Below are 16698 nucleotides of genomic sequence, written 5' to 3'. Positions count from 1 at the left end.
AACCCCACAGATACTCTCATTTAATTTTTGTTTTGAGTCATCCTAAAGATCACATGTCTTTGTGCTCCTGGAAATGATTTTGTATGTGTGTATACCTATGTATGTGCATACATAAATTATCATAAAATTGAAAACATTTAAATTCAGTATTTCTTACCATTAGACTTCAACCATTATTAATCTGTTTGAACTTGAATTTAATTCAAGTTTTCCATTTTACTTCAAGGCAAAAGTTTTAAACTTCTCACATCTTGGATTCCAACATCAACTAACCACAGACCCAGGCATATCTTGCTACTGTATCTAAGTGTTTCAAGGCCTCAGAGAGTCTTGACATCAATAGCCTTTAAAAACTTCCTAATAAAAAAAAAAAAACCCTTCCTAATACTTATCAAGGAGAACACATCAGTTTGTTCTATTGAGTTGGAGTTTACTATATCCTCATATTCCTGTTTCCAAGGTAACACTTGCTATAGACTGAATGTTTGTGTGCCTCCCCCCAAAATTCATATGTTGCAATCCTAACCCCCAGTGTGATGATATTAAAAAGTGGGGCCTTTGAGAGGTGATTATATCACAAGGCTAGAGCCCACATGCATTGGATCAGCGCCTTAAAAAGAGACCCCAGAGAGCTCCCTGCCATACCCTGCCACGTAAAGACACAGCCAGAAGGTGGCTGCCTATGAACCAGGAAGTGGGCCCTCACCAGACACTGAATCTGCCAGTCCTTAATGTAGGACTTCCCAGGTTCCAGACTGTGAAAAATAGAATCCTGTTGTTTATAAGCCCCTCAGCCTATGGCATTCTGTCACATCAGCCCCAGCAAACTAAGACATTAGTCTTACAGAGTGTTGTTGCTTCGTGTTCTTTTCTCTAACAGGCAGGCTGTAACTGTACAATCAGATACCTAACCCCAACCCTGCAATACCCTAATAGTGGGAGTCCCACACTGTGTCTAGCACACCACCTCCCCTCAGTCCACACAGCCTCCAGTTTGCTCCATTCCTGAGCATCTCTCTTCAGTGATGCTGCAAGTGCTGCCTGACATGTCTAATACGCTTTGGGAGAGATAGCTGGGTAATTGTATTCAAATACTGGAGGAAACACCTTATTGGACAGAAAAGAAACTACTTTCAGCAGCAAGTTCTCTATTGCCAAGTGTGCCATGTCTCAGCATTATAAATTACAAGACTGCAAATGTTTTTTAAAAATGTAAATCTACAAACTCTACAGGCAAGGATCCAGCAAGCAGAAGTAAGCCCCCAGGTTGGGCAGAGACTCCTACTCTCTGGGGGACCTCTCTCAGGGACTGGGCACTTAGAGTGTTCTCCAAGGGTTAGGAGGGACTAAGTGGTGGGTCTCCCTGTTGAGCCAGGCCATGCTGACTGCAGTGCTGAGCTGTGCCCCGCTGCTTGCACTACCTGCCATGCAGGGTGCCCAGATGAGCTTGGCACCCCCAGAGGGCATCAGAAGGCCTGACCAGGCCCTGTTCCCAGAGCTGTCAGGCCTGGGCCTGAGGCCTAGGCTGAAGAGGACGACTGCAGAACAGGCAGAAAAGGCTCTGCTGCAGGAGGCCAAGGACTTGGCAGAGGTGCTAGATCCGGAAGGATGCAAGCCACACTCCCCATGTCGCTGCATGAGGCTGCATGAGTCCTATCTGGGACAACAACTACCACGCAGTGACCCATGTGCCATGTGCTACTGCCGGTTCTTCAATGCCTTCTGCTACTGCTGCAAGCTGGGTACTGCTGCGAGCCCTTGCAGTCACACCTAACTGGTCAATGTCAGAGTTGGGTCTGGGACGGTGGGGGGCGGGGGGTGGAGAGGGGAGGGCGCATGAATAAAGTTTGGTACCAACAACAACAAAAAAAGTAAATCTATAACAAAATTCTTAATGTAGAGAAAAAGCATATTTTAAAAGAATATAAAATCATATGGGTTCATTAAGTAAAAGAACATATTTAGAAAGAAGGAAAACGAAGTGAACTGCAATTATTTCTCTTTGCTGGGATTATGACTTCTCTCTACATTCTTTATTTTCCAACTTTTCTACAATCAGCATATTGCTTTTGAAACCATAGTTATCTTTTAAAAAGTAAACTTGATATTTTATATAAATTTTTAAATTCACCTTTATGATTTCTAATATAACTTGTATATTCTATTTCACACTGAAAACTCTGTGTGTGTGCACACATGAATACATATTTGAGTATAACGCTATTTCTACCAAGAGCATTAACTCCCAACCTTCATGTGTAAGTAGTGGGTCCAGTAGCAACTAAAGACAGCAAGCCTCACCCACCAGGGGCCTGAGCGAGGAGAACAGAGGCCATACATAACTTCTGAAGGACAGTAGATTCATGGAAAAAGAAGAAGGTGGACAGGAAAACAGATTACAGAAACAGTGGTGAGCATTGCAGACACAGAAGCTTGCCAAGTGAGAATTAATGAACTAATAGGAATATGAGAAAACAAAATCCAAATATGCACTGATTCTTTAAAACAGATTCCTAGTTTCCTTAAAACAGATTCCTAGTTTCCCTTTTTATCTTAGGGATGATTTTGTCAGATTCCCTTTCTAGTATCAAAAAGAGACAAACAAAAAAACTGGGTTTCTGTTATATGCCAAGCATTGAGTAAAGTGCCTCATATTACCTTATTTAAAATTTTCTTTTAATGTTCATAATTACCATGTAAGGAGGTACCATGTTACCTCCTTATCATGTTACCATGATAACAATGTATGAAAATATTTATTTCAAAAGCATTATTGAAATCCCATTTCCACTACTTACTAGCTACATGGCCTCGGGCAAAGGACTTAGCCCCTCAGCCTCAGTTATTTCCTCTATAAAATGGGGATAAAATAATAGTATCTATCCCACTGTGTTGTTGAAAGATAAAGAGAACCCACTGGGTATATTTTTGCTGTTATTTACTATTATTATCATTTTAGAGTTGAGAAAATAGAGGTTCTGAAAAGTGAGTCAGAATTCCTATCCAGGATTCTCTGACTTCAAATCCACTGTAAACTCATAATCACAATACACTTACACTAGTTACAGTGTAAATGCCTTGAAGACCTCAAATGGACATGTTCTAGCATTTTACATATTGAACTATCTGTGGTTCTTAGTTGTTTGAGGTATTTTTTATTATTTTTACTATATTTTCTTAAAATGTGATATGCTATGAAATTTTAAAGCTCAGAGTTTATAAGTATTGAATTTTCTCTTTTTCTGGATTTGGTTAGGAATCTTGCCTTAAACGCAGAGATGCATGCTTCTGTTTCATAAGCAAAACCAGGGAAACATCATTAGGAAGTACGGGCTCACTATTCCAGACACAGCTGGTCCCTCTACAGGACTCTAACTGAACCTTGGACAGGATGAAGCTGGCTCTACCCTAAAGCACACAAAATACAGAAAAAGTACGTTTTTCTTTCTGTGTGATTTCCCAAGGGTGGTTTTGTTATTTTTCTAAATAACATGGTGCTTTGGCTATGGGAATATAGTGACAAGGAACAAAGATTTGGGGACTGGGAAAGACCCAAATCCAGGCCCCTCCTCTGTCCTTTCTGTATGCAGGACCCTGTGCACGGTGAGCTCTTTGAATAGGTCCCTGTGTCCGCCTATAGTAGCCCCCCTTATCTGTGGGAGATACATTCTGAGACCCCTGGTGGATAGCAAACCCTACATATACTATGTTTTTCTCTATACATGCATTTCAACAATAAAGTTTAATTTATACATTAGGCAGAGTAAGAGATTAAAAACAATAACTAATGATAAAATACTACATTCATAACAATATACTGTAAGAACAGTTAGGTGAATGTGGTCTCTGTCTCAAAATATCTTATTTTGTACTATACTCACCTTTTCACTTAAAGGAACTACTTTATGGCTCCTCCTTTGCATATCCAAATTGCCAGCATCACTATTTGTGTGCTTTGGGGCCGTTATTAAATAAAGTAAGTGTTACTTGAACACAAACACTGCAATACCACGGCAGTGTATCAGATCTCTGAGAGGGCCACCAAGTGACTAGCAGGAAGGCACTGTGTACAGCATGAATACACTGGACAAAACCAAGGAAGCATTCGAGTTCTGGGCAGGATGGGTCTGAACATCATGAGATCTCATCATATTGCAGAGAAGCATGAAATTTTAAATTATGAATTGTTTATTTCTGGAATATTTCATTTAATATGTTCAAACTGTGGTTGACCTCAAGTAACTGAAACCGTGGAGAGTGAAACCATGGATAATAGGGAACCACTGTTGTGAGGATAGCACCCATCTCCCAGGACAGGGGACTGAGGAGAGAACTAATTAGGTGAATACGTGCAAAGTACTTGGAACAGTCCAGGTATAGAGTCAGGCCTCAATCAACTTTTGCAGTATTATCAAGAGGAAAACATTTTCAGATTCCAAAAACAACTCTATTTTAGGCGACATGCTCTAGAGGAAAGAAGTGAGTCAGGAAATGTGGATCCTATTTTGGGCTGAGAACTGTAGTCACAGGAACCAGCAATTTCCCTGAGAGTTTGTGAGTTGATTACAATGTGACGGAAGTATTATTTTTTGGTTACCTGCTTGGATGCATGGAACACAACTTTGTCCTCCTAAGAATGAACTGTATGAAACATAATGTTTTTAAATCATGCAAGCCTTTTCCATTGGGTGTGGGATGAGGAGAGTACTTCAGACCATTTTCTATTGTGTGCATTTCTCTTTAAACTCTATCTGCATGTGTCAAATTGTCAACTGTCAAATCTAGGCTACATATACAGACCAAACACTGCTTCAGAAGCTATAGAAGCTATGAAAGCTACGCGGAGATACTCGCAGCTACCAGGAAACAGGAAAACTTTGAAATCAGAAAAATAACTCCTGAAAAATTCTCCTGCCAGTACCTTATCATTCTGCTTTCCTTTCCCTGTGCTGTGCATACTAAAAAGAAAAGGGAAAAAGAAATAATGGATTCTCTGGATTTCTTCTAATAATATGCTCAGAAATGGTTTCTCTGGGGTCTAATGAGACATTCTTTGCAGGATAAATAATACCAATTCAATTCTAACCCAACTATTGAAGCATAATCTCAAGGAACCAATAATATCATCACCATTCTTCCCTTTCTCATATTTATCCCACAATAGTAAGTGTTTTGTTGAATACTTTTTAAAAAATATTTTATTTATTTATTTTTAGACATAGGGGAAGGGAGGGAGAAAGAGAAGGAGAGAAACATCAATGCTTGGTTGCCTCTGGCACACCCCACACCAGGAACCAGGGAACCTGGCCCACAACCCAGGCACGTGCCCTGACTGGGAACTGAACCAGTGACCCTTTGGATTGCAGGCCAGCGCTCAATCCACTGAGCCACATAAACTGGGGTTGTTTTGTTGAATACTTTTAAAGCTTTTCTTTTCTGATGAAACTTTAGTTTTTGTAACAAAACTTATGTTTGAACTTGACTTTTCAAGATCTCAGGATTCTCTCCCATAAAATGATAAAGGTTCTATCCCCCAAAATAGGTGTTTTTAAGTCATTTCATCATTTCATAGTACATGATGCTGCTCCCATTCACTCAACTGAGTAGTGTCACTAGGAATAGCATCAGCAGGAACAGAAAATAATGCTAGGAAACTGATACTAATAGCAAAAAAAATTATAATTGAGAACTCTGAATATAAACCTCTTTTCTCAAGGAACCATTGGCAGCGAGCTGTATGAGCTGTGTATGTATCACTTTATATTTGCCTACAGTGACACCTGCTGGAAAACACTGTTGCCGCTTTAAAATGAAAATAAATTTAACAACAACAACAAAAAAAACATTTTGAAAGCACCAGCCATACATTATTATTATTTTTGACTAAAGCACTTGGCTTATACTTTAATTAAATTTCTGGTTCTGCTAGAAATTTTCGTGCAAGCTGAAGAACTAAGATTCATTTCCACTTGATTATTTTACTAGTCTGAGAGAGTTGGAATTATATAATGCAAACTTTTAAAATGGAAGCAGTTATATACAGTTCAGTTACATATTTTGCTTCCTTTTGAAATATTGGTTTAAAAATGTGCACACCAATGGGAAAGTGATAGGTGATTTTTTAAATCTTGCTTAAGATTAAATATCAAGATGTTTAATACCATGAAAATATTTAATAGCTAGCACTTTACTGAGCAGCATAACTCACAAAGCCATTTTGTGTCTGGGTTTTCAGGTTGCTTTTTAGCACGCACTACATGCCAGTTAAACTGTCCATTAAGCGACTAATGGGGATCTCATGCAATTTACTTTTGATTTCAATAGAGACTTTGCATACTAAACTGCCCATCTCCAAACGACACAGAAAAGAGTTTGTACACCTAAGTGCCCTTACCATAAATAATCTTCACCCACAAAAAATTCTGGTATATTAAGAAAGTGCAAGCATTTACTTGGAAACAGCTCCTTCAAGAAGTCGACTTTACCTCAGGATTTGGCATTTTACACTTTTCACCAACATGGGATATGTTTGCAAAGCAGTATCTGTATTCTTGAGTCTAATCACTTTCAGTCTTTTCACCGTCTGGTCTGTATGCTGTTGGTGGCAATTTCTGCCATTAAATTTTTTTTCAAAACATAAAGGCTGTCATCAAAGTTAGAGCTCCTTCTTAAATACAACTCTGTGGGTTTTTTGTTTAAGTAAACTTTGTAGAGACTGTCCCCAGAACATTTTTAACCACGCCTTCATTCCTGTAAGAACTTCCTCTAAAGTCAGATAGAGAAGACTGGGTACTTCAAAACAAAGGTTCTAATGTCTTAGAATGCCACAGAGCTGGCTCTCCACATTTCACTATTTCACCATCTCTCTTCTTGGGGGAGGAAAAGGTGTCTTTGCTTAAAAGTCAAAATTCATTAGAGAAACAAATGTTATCTGATACCTCACCTTAACCTTCACAATCCATGTTCTCATTCCTTCAGCACTGAAGACCATGTCTCTATAAACTAGTAAAGATGCCAATGATTTGAGGCGATGATATAGTCCAGACTAAGGTCAGGGGCGCGAGAAGCACTCACTGAATTAGCTAGATAATCTCAGTCCAGCACTATAACTTCTGTAGCTAAGCAAAGCCAGTAACCTTCTTTTATGTCTGTCCATTTCATCCTAAAGTGGTTACAACTACCTTTAAAAAAGAGATAGCTTTTTGTCCTCACTGCTGTGGCTCAGTGGATTGAGCGCAGGAACTGTGAACCAAAGGATCACTTTGGTTTCTAGTCAAGGCACAAGCCTGGGTTGCGGGCCAGGTCCCCAGTAGGGGGCATGAGAGAGGCAACCACACATTGAGGTTTCTCTCACTCTCTGTCTCCCTCCCTTACCCTTTTCAATAAATAAATAAATAAAATCTTTAAAAAAGAGATATTTTTTAATAGTTCTTTTTTTATTGTAATTTTTCCATTACCATTTATCCCCCCATATTCTCTTCCACCTCCACCCATTCCCTCCCCCCACAATCACCACACTGTTATCCATGTCCATAAGGCCTTTTTCCTTTCTGCTCAATCCCTTCACCCCCTCAACCCACCCCCACCCAGAGGTGAGCCTGCTCTGTATCTATGAGTCTATTTTGCTTGTTAGTTAGTTTGTTCATTAGATTCCACATATGAATGAAACTACATGGTACATGTCTTTCTCTGACTGGCTTACTGTTTTCCAGGACCACCCATGCTGTCACAAAGGGTAATGTTTTGTTCTTTTTTATGCCCAAATAGTATTCTATTGTGTAAATGTACCATAGCTGTTTTATCCACTCCTCTGCTGACAGACACTTGAACTGCTTCCAAATTTTGGCAATTGTAAATAATGCTGCAATGAACACAGGGGTGGTTATGTTCTTTTGAATTAGTATTTTGGCTAAATTTTGGCTAAATTAGTTTCTTCAGCTAAATTTCCAGAAGTGGAATCATTGGGTTGTAAAGCAGTCTTTGGGAAAAAAAAATAGTTTTTTTTTTCCAGTTGCCCACATAAGTTTTATATATAAATATTCAAAATATGTAAGAATTTCTCAAAATATTCTCTCAATTTCTGGGATTGAGTTTTCCAGGCAGTACAGAAGATTTCTCTAGTCTTTAAATTCCACCCCCAATTAATATTGATATATTTGTCATATTAAATTAATTTTTAATACAGATTGTATTGGGTTTGTAGTTTATATTTAATATCTACACTTGGTTTTATTTTATAGTTTTATAAAATATAAACATAAAGAATTTATAAATAGTTTTATGTTTCTCATATTTAAGTAGTATAACAATAAAAGTCATTTATGTTCTCATTGGTACTCTGCAATAATGTTCTCCCTTCTAAAGAGTTTGTCCTGACAAACTCAAGAACATATTCTATTGGTGAGTATGGTCTAGGAGAAACAAGTACTCCTTCTTGTTTCTGATAGGAACGCAAAATAATACAATCACATATGTAAGGTAATATTCCTGCGCCTTTAACCTTTGAGATCCATCCCAGATCTACTTTTTAGTATCTCTCCCAAAGATAAACAAGCAAAATATAAAGTTTCTGTGCACAAAGGTGTTTATTGTGGCACTGTGTATGAGAGCAAAAGACTGGAAAGAAACCAAACGTCTGTACGTGGGGACTAGCCGAATGTACTATGGTATTACCACACTGTGGAGTGCTATGTAACTGTAAAGGGGAATGAGCAATATCACTACTTACTGCTAAGGACTGATCTCTAGGACACATAGTTAAGTTTTAAAAGCAACGTATACAGCAATGTTTGTGGTATGCTCTTTCCTTTTTGTAAGAAAGGTGAAAGGGAATTTCAATGTATGTAGTTTTGTTTATATTTTTGAGAAGAAATAATGGAAGGATAAACCAATACTAATAAAAATTATTTCTATGGGGAAGAAATGGGGGAATGTGGATGGGGAAGGAATGAAAATATTTGCTGTAGTGAATTTTTTATATAGTTTTGAATTTGGAATCATGTAAATGTTTTACATAATTAAAATTCAATCAAAAAGGGGAAAACCCTTTCTTTTTAAAATAAATGGAAATGAATAAACCAAACTATACATCAAGATGGTGGCATAACCCCACAGAGAACAGAAATTCTTAAAATACCTTCAAAACAGAATATTGAATAAAGTACCTAGGAATAAACCTAACCAAGGAGGTAAAAGACCTGTACTCAGAAAACTACACAACACTGAAGAAAGAAATTAAGGAAGATACAAACAAATGGAAGCATGTACCATGTTCATGGATTGGAAGAATTAACATCATCAAAATGGCCATACTACCCAAAGCAATTTATAGATTCAATGCAATCCCTATTAGAGTACCCATGACATATTTCACAGATATAGAACAAACATTGCAGAAATTCATATGGAACCATAAACGTCCCCGAATAGCTGCAGCAATTTTGAGAAAGAAGAACAAAGTAGGAGCGATCACAATACCTGATATCAAACTGTATTACAAGGCCACGGTAATCAAAACAGCCTGGTACTGGCATAAAAACAGGCACATAGACCAATGGAAGAGAATAGAGAGCCCAGAAATAAACTCAAGTCTATACGGTCAATTAATATTTGACAAAGGAGGCAGGAGCATAAAATGGAGCAAAAACAGCCTCTTCAACAGATGGTGTTGGGAGATCTGGACAGCTACGTGCAAAAAAATGAAACTCGATCACCAACTTACGCCATACACGAAAATAAACTCAAGATGGATAAAAGACTTAAATATAAGTCGTAACACCATAAAAGTCCTTGAGGAAAACATTGGCAGGAAAATCTCAGACATTCCACGCAGCAACATCCTCACAGACACATCCCCTAAAGCAAGGGACATAAAGGAAAGAATAAACAAATGGGACCTCATCAAAATAAAAAGCTTCTGCATGGCTAAAGAAAACAGCACCAAATTACAAAGAGAACCAACAGTATGGGAAAACATATTTGCCAATGATACCTCAGACAAGGGCCTGATATCCAAAATATATAAAGAACTCACACAACTCCACTCCAGGAAGACAAACAACCCAATTAAAAAATGGGCAAAGGACTTGAACAGACACTTCTCCAAGGAAGATATACAGAGGGCCCAGAGACATATGAAAAGATGCTCAGCATCACTAGCCATCAGAGAGATGCAAATTAAAACCACAATGAGGTATCATCTCACACCAGTCAGAGTGGCCAACATGAACAAATCCACAAACAAATGTTGGAGAGGATGCGGAGAAAAGGGAACCCTAGTGCACTGTTGGTGGGAATGCAGACTGGTGAGGCCACTGTGGAAAACAATATGGAATTTCCTCAGAAAACTAAAAATGGAACTGCCCTTTGACCCAGCAATTCCGCTGCTGGGATTATACCCTAAGAACACTGAAACACCAATCCAAAAGAACCTGTGCACCCCAATGTTCATAGCAGCACAATTTACAATAGCCAAGTACTGGAAGCAACCAAAGTGCCCATCAGCAAATGAGTGGATCCAAAAACTATGGTATATTTACACAATGGAATTCTACGCAGCAGAGAGAAAGAAGGAGCTTATACCCTTTGCAACAGCATGGATGAAACTGGAGAGCATTATGCTAAGTGAAATAAGCCAGGCGGTGAGGGACAAATACCATATGATCTCACCTTTAACTGGAACATAATCAATAGAAGAAAAAAGGAAACAAAATATAACCAGAGACATTGAAGTTAAGAACAATCTAACAATAGCCAGGGCAGGGACAGTGGGAAGAGGGGATTACAGGAACTACTATAAAGGACACATGGACAAAACCAAGGGGGAGGGTGGAGGTAGGGGAGGGAGGTGGGTTCACCTGGGGTGGGGTGGAGGGATGGGGAGAAAAGGCATACAACTGTAATTGAATAACAATAAAAATTAAAAAAAAAAATCAATATCCTGATAGACCCTAGCGGGCACAGACAATATACATAAGAAGAAATATAATCAGTAAGTAATATATGGAAAATGGTAACCTTTGTTAATAAAAAAGAAAAATCCACTATAAAAAAAAAAAAGAAATCTCAGAATACAAATGAGGGCTCCCTTCAAATATATCATCATATTTGAAAAAAAAACAAACAGAATATTGACTATGTATCTCTCATGGGATACATTACAAGGACAAAAAGAACCTCAAAGGAATATTAAATTGCATTCATTAGTCTTACTCTTAGTATTAATGTTAGGGGTGTTATTATTAGTAGTATAGCTATTATAGGCACACTGTAAGATAAAGCAAATAGGTAATTATTCTAATATTGGTAGATGCCAAGATTTTTTAGTGGGAAAGAAAAAAGTACAATATTAAATATTTAAAAGTTCAGTAAAAAAATCCATAGTTTTCCATTTGAACTGTAATTATTAACATCAACATGTTTTTTCTCTAATTATCAGATTGTTATCTCTAAATACTGTTTCCCAATAAAAGGAACCAGGGATACTTGAAAAAAATCATTGATTTCAAGTGAAGCAGAAAGTGCATAAGATGAGGAGCCAGCATCTGCTGTAACAAAAAACTAGAAATTTATCAAAGACTAATGTGGTCAAGTTGAAAGAACATAGGAAACAACTTAAAGGGCTCTCACTGGACTTAAATGGTTCAATTCAAACATTAAAAAGAATAGTGATTATGCCTGGGTTAAATATATCAATTTTACACACACACATTCAGAATGATACTAAGAATGTTTCATAGGTCACCATTGGACGTTGCTGGAGCACCAATCTATTACTATGAAAATGAATAAGTTAGAGAAAGGAATCAAACATGTATCTTATCCCACCAGTACAGACTGTTTTTTAGTAACAAAGAACCAGTGAAAGCATTATTTACAGAAGAATTCAAGCTAATGCAAAAGAAATGATAATATTACTAAATCACCATTTTCTAACTCTTAATGGAATAACCAACCTAGGCAATGAAGATTAACACCGGCCACACCATTAGCAGAATGTTGACGGGAGCGTTTATAGTGTCGTGAAGGACCAGGCCAACATACCACAACCACTGTGAAAACTAAAAGTAGAACAACCGAGTATAATGTGATTCATTATGTGAGACAATCAGAAGTAAAATATTTTTTTCTTCAAAAAACGGTCTTTTTAATTTGTGAAGCTGACTTTTTTTGCATTTGGCTAAGCTGAATTTAATTAAGCTTCTAAGTTTAACCACCAGTTTATAGTTAATGCAGTAGATTTAGGAAAAATATCCAGACCATAAAGAGTGCCATCGTGATACAATCAGCCAAATGCAGAACATTGGAAATTCTATAGGGCCAATGGCCCTGTCTCTCCAACAATTTCATGGCATATAAGATGGGAGTGGAAGCGGGGTAGAGAGCAGGAGGAAATGTTATAATTGTGTCAAGAGATAAAACAACCAAATGCAATATGTGGACATTATTTGGATCTTGAGTTAAACTAAATATAAGACATTTTTTAAGAAATCAGACAAATCTGAATATGGATTGGTTACTAGATGATACTAAGAACTTACTGGTAATTTTATTAAGGGTAATAATATTATCATTATATTTTTAAAGCAATTATTGTTAGAGATACATTCTGAAATATTTACAGGTGATACAATAGAATATCTAATTCTTTAATATACTCATACAAGAAACAATAAAGTTGCACAAATAGGTCAAATAAAATTAGTAAAATGTTAAAAATTGTGGAAGTTGGATAATCAGTATATGGGAGTTTATAATATAACTTTTTGTGTTTGAGTTTCTCATAATAAAAAGTATAATGATAATAAGTTATTAGTATTTAACTAAAATAAGGAATCTGTACATTATTCAACTTTGAGAAACACTCTTGATGCATTAAAGCATCTTGATATAAACTGAGTCAACATCTAACAGTAATAGTGGGGACCCACGGAGAAATGCTTCCCCAGGGCTGTGTGTGACATCACTCTCTTCCAATTTTCTTTAGCAAATTTTAATTTTTCTGTCCTCGATTAGGTTCTACAATTGTTTCATCTATTATATTTATCATATCATATTAAATATAAATGCATGGGTTTTAGAGTCAGAAGTACTTTGGTTGAAGCCTTACGCCCTTTCTAATTAATTATATAGCCTCAGAAAACACAATTAACCTCTCTGAGCTTTAGTTTTCTCATCTGTGAAATGAGCAGAGTATTATTGAATTATGTTTCTCCCTTCCATCAAAAAACCCTAGTATCCCAATGAGCAGCCACCACGTCACATGCCTTTTGCCATCCTCTTTAAACATCAACAAAAAGTACCTAAATCAAGGGCCACTCTTGAACTCTTGTCTGAACTCTTTCCAGAATAAAACTCTGAATTTCTCCTAATATTTCAAAATTCAAAACCAAGGACAGCATTGTTTTTTGACAATTAGTCTGTCTTTCTCTCTAATTCTTCTTAATTCTTAACATATTACTGGGTAGTACTCTCTGCTTCCCCCAAAAATCTACTCACCACACCACACTGGCAGGCTTGGAGATCCCACTCTGAAGAAACTGATGCTTTGTAATGAAACTTTCTTTCTTTCGTCAATAGAGTGCCCCGTAAAATAGCTGAAGGTATACACCTTGCAGGTGAATGCAACATTATTATATTACATGAGTCTGCACTGGAGCCCAAATGCAGTATTTGAAATATGTTTGTATCTAGCTACACGAAAGTTCGTTTTCATTTTCATAGTCCAGCCACTGACTAGCTGGTCACTTAAGATCAGAAGTATATCTACTGGCCTTAGAAGATACCCAAAGTTCTCCTCTATAAACCAGCCTTCAAAAGAACAAACATCTAGTCAATACCACTACTTATCTACCCTCTCATCAGCTGACAGAAGTGCTGTACCCCCTCTGACTGCACAAGAAAAGACCCATTTTTCCCAAGATTCTTACAACTGGTGGAACAATTCCACCCACCCTCTTCACCTCTCTGGTGGGCACAAAACCCTGTTTGGAGTGGTGAGAAGCTGTAACCCATTGAACTTCTTTAGTTAGAGAACCTTCCTTTATCCTGGAAATACGGGAGTTAGCAACAATGCTTATACATACTCCACGACCCTGTGTCTCTTCATAAATACCCACTTATTTAAAGAGCCAAGACTCTGATGCTAGTTTCATTTCTTGAATTAGAAAAGAGTTTATTGTCAGACTAACACACATCCTAGAGTCACAGTTTATCTGCTTCTGCTTCCATGGTTTAAATCTGCAATTCCTCCCTTCCTGAGCCTTCTCTGTCCTTGCCTTATGAAATAATCTCATCTCAGGCCTGCTAGAGAAATAGAAGTGGGGTCTCGGATTGCTCTTTGTTTATCTATCCCCACTCCCCCACTGCATAGCAGACTTTTTTCTAAGGCCGTAGGACTTGGCTTCTTCACAATTCCCCCCAAACACTGGGGACCATGTTCTGGCCCCAAGTCACTCCATAAACATTGGTAACTGACTGATTCTATTTCTTTTTCTCTGATTTTCTATTGAATAAATATAAAAGGCAGTGAAAGACAGCAATATTGAACAACAGAGTAAGATATTTAAACAAAAGCTCTAGTGTGTTTACATGAAACCTAAATCTCTACTATTTCTTTATTTTGAATGTTTGATGTCAGACTCAGAACTTTACTTTTTCTTCATATTTGTTTAAATTACAGTCAATGGAAAGACTCATAGAATTGTGGTTTTAAGATTTTAAAAAGTTGATGTACATGTACTATGTATTCTAGACTCTGTTTAATGAATAACAAACCCCAAAAGAAACGATGAACAGATAAATATATGACCACTCCACCAATTATATGTCCTGCCAGACAATTGAATATGCCTAAATATTAAGGGCCTAAAACCAAATATCCCCAAGTGCTTGAAATGAACATTTTTCTAAAATTAGTAAGAGTTAATTACTACCAAATATAGTAGTATTGAGGTAGAATGCTGTTTTTCAAATTCCACAAATATCTTAAGTTATGGAATGGCTAATAAAATATAGAAATGACTCCTTAAATTCACAAAAGTCATAAACCAATTCCTTACAGATTTCCTCATCTGAAAAATGTGAAGAACAATAATAAACATCCAGAAATGTTTCTTGTAATGAAAAGTTAATTTAAAGTTTTATAGAACAAAATACAATTAAAATATTCTAACAATTACTATAACTATTCAGCAGTTAGAGGATAGGAAAATTTTCTTCTGGGACTCTTAATTAACCAACAGTATTACTGAATTATTCAGCCATGTGCTTACTGTTAATTAATCTGCAGACAATATCAGGAGGTGTTGGAACTGCCACTCACTCATATGTGGTTGGCCATGCTTCATCTCGGCCACTGATAGTCAAAGCAGCATGCAAATCTGGTGCAGGAGGATAATCAGATGCCTCTACATTTGAGGCCCCATTCCAATGTAAACTATTAAATAAAAGAACTGGAAAATTTTACTACTGCTTCACTCAACAGCAATAAATACACAAATATAATGTGAATTATAAGGAAAATAGTTTGGACACTTCATTTGCTATTGATGAATAATGAACTGATGCAGGATACAGACCAGTAAATAGATGTAACCAGTTCATTAGATGAGCTGGATTCCAAAAAGAGAGTGCAGAGACCAAATTAATTGTCCCCCCCATGTGTCCTTTCGTCCCTGCTTTGTCAAGTCTCCCCTCTCTGTTGAAAATACCTCAGGCAGCCACCATAACTTCTGTCATCTTTAGGTATCGACAACAGCCTCAGCTGTGGAAAAGTCTGGTCCAACCTCACAGCATATCTTCAATATGTTTTACTATTTCTTAACCTTACCCTTCCTTTCCTGAAGCTAGAGCTTAAAGAGCTCACAGGAGGTCAAGAGAAGAACTATTTGTCTTGGTACTTAATCCTAGTCCTGCACATTGAATTATCCCAACTGACCAGTGTTAAGTGTTTTAGGTCTTTCCCAAATGGTCATCCCCTATTGTGGAACGGGACACTTTGGTTCTCACATCACGCCCTTTCAACTGCTCAAAAAGAAAAATGATCTCAAAGATGCAGAGAACGCTGTGTAAATGAACATCAAGAATACTAATAAAGTGTTTTGAGAAATAAGAACCACAAAAGAGATTTTATTTTACCCAGTACATGCAAGATAAAGGCTAAGAAAGGTTTCAAGCAGGTCTAGCAGTGGGGACTGAGGAACACAGGAAAAACTGAAAAATATCATAGTTTTCACTTTTGATGTTTCTTCCCTTTGGTACTACCTCTTTTCAAAGAATCAAAAAATCTTTGTGATAAAATTCAGAACTGCATTCCAAAAAACAGCATCCCCATTTTATAGAAGAGGAAGCTGAGGCATAGAGGGTTTAGGTAACTTACCCAAGACCACAGAGCTTGCAAATGGCAGAGTGGGGACACAAATCTGGAAAATCTGCTGTGGGAGCCTGTGCTGTTAACTTATGTGCAGTACTGTCTCTTCTGACTACTAATTAATCAAGCCAGTAAAATGATAGAATAGTGAGTGGCATGTTAATTAGTGCTTTGGTACTGATAACTATAAAGGGTTTTTACCAAGAATGATAAAAACCCAGAACAATGATTATAATAGTGAAAGCTTAAGATGTGCTGAAGCCATTTGGAATTAGAAAAGGGATCTGTGCCCTGACTGGTGTGGTTCAGTGGGTTGAGTGTTGGTGTCC

The 16698-nt window shown here is 37.3% G+C and overlaps 1 protein-coding gene and 1 pseudogene across 1 annotated transcript in view; one reads left to right on the top strand and one right to left on the bottom strand.

Moving 5' to 3' along the window:
• LOC128780200 (uncharacterized) overlaps positions 1 to 16698 on the bottom strand; it is a 486095-nt gene that overhangs the window by 447587 nt on the left and 21810 nt on the right. The window lies entirely within an intron of this gene.
• Positions 1379 to 1774, top strand: LOC112305026 (agouti-related protein pseudogene; annotated as a pseudogene).

The sequence above is a fragment of the Desmodus rotundus genome, chromosome 2 (assembly GCF_022682495.2).
Source record: "Desmodus rotundus isolate HL8 chromosome 2, HLdesRot8A.1, whole genome shotgun sequence".
Classification (NCBI taxonomy): Eukaryota; Metazoa; Chordata; class Mammalia; order Chiroptera; family Phyllostomidae; genus Desmodus; species Desmodus rotundus.
The sequence above is the reverse complement of the archived record's forward strand: the minus strand, read 5'-3'. Positions and strand labels throughout refer to the sequence as shown.